This window comes from Phalaenopsis equestris, unplaced genomic scaffold (assembly GCF_001263595.1).
Source record: "Phalaenopsis equestris unplaced genomic scaffold, ASM126359v1 Scaffold000223, whole genome shotgun sequence".
In the NCBI taxonomy this organism is placed as follows: domain Eukaryota; kingdom Viridiplantae; phylum Streptophyta; class Magnoliopsida; order Asparagales; family Orchidaceae; genus Phalaenopsis; species Phalaenopsis equestris.
The window spans coordinates 1,451,970-1,452,671 of record NW_018164665.1 but is presented as its reverse complement, the minus strand read 5'-3'; positions in this window follow the sequence as shown (position 1 = coordinate 1,452,671).

Here is a 702-nt window from a genome sequence, read left to right as displayed (position 1 = left end):
TATATATATATATATATATATAACTATCATCATTATTGATTAGCTTATGTTTCTTATATATATTGACATATTCTAATTGATTGTGCTCTTGATGAGTGACTTTTAGGGTACGTTTGAGACAGTTTATTTGATGCGATGACATTTTGAAAACGCACATGGACTGTTTGGGTAAATTACGTATTGATAGCTTATGCGTTTTGAAAACGCTGAAAGCAGTGTTTTCACACCACACATATCAAGGTGCGGTGACAGCTTTCTGACAGCAGTCTGACTTTTCCAAATAAAAAATAAAAATTTCTAATAGCCACCGCACCTAGCTTATTAGCATAATATTTTTAATCAGCTTATCAGCAGATTATTCAATACGCTACAACTGCCCCAAACAGACCCTTTATCATATTGAAGACTTTTATTTATGAGGGAATTATGATCAATATGAAAAATATATCAAATGAGGAAACAATATGAAGATTCAAATAAAATTGTTTACTAATAATTCCACATTAAAAATTTAAACAAAATTATGTGTAATCAAATATTATTTTTGTTCATAATAATTGTTTAAAGCTAGAATTAAGTTGGAGTTAAAAATAAGTGTAGGCCTAATTCCTTAGGCATTCTTGAAGTTGGTAGGTCACAAGAGCTTTATTATCATAGAGCTAACTAAATAAAATAATCATACAATGACTAGATATATATATA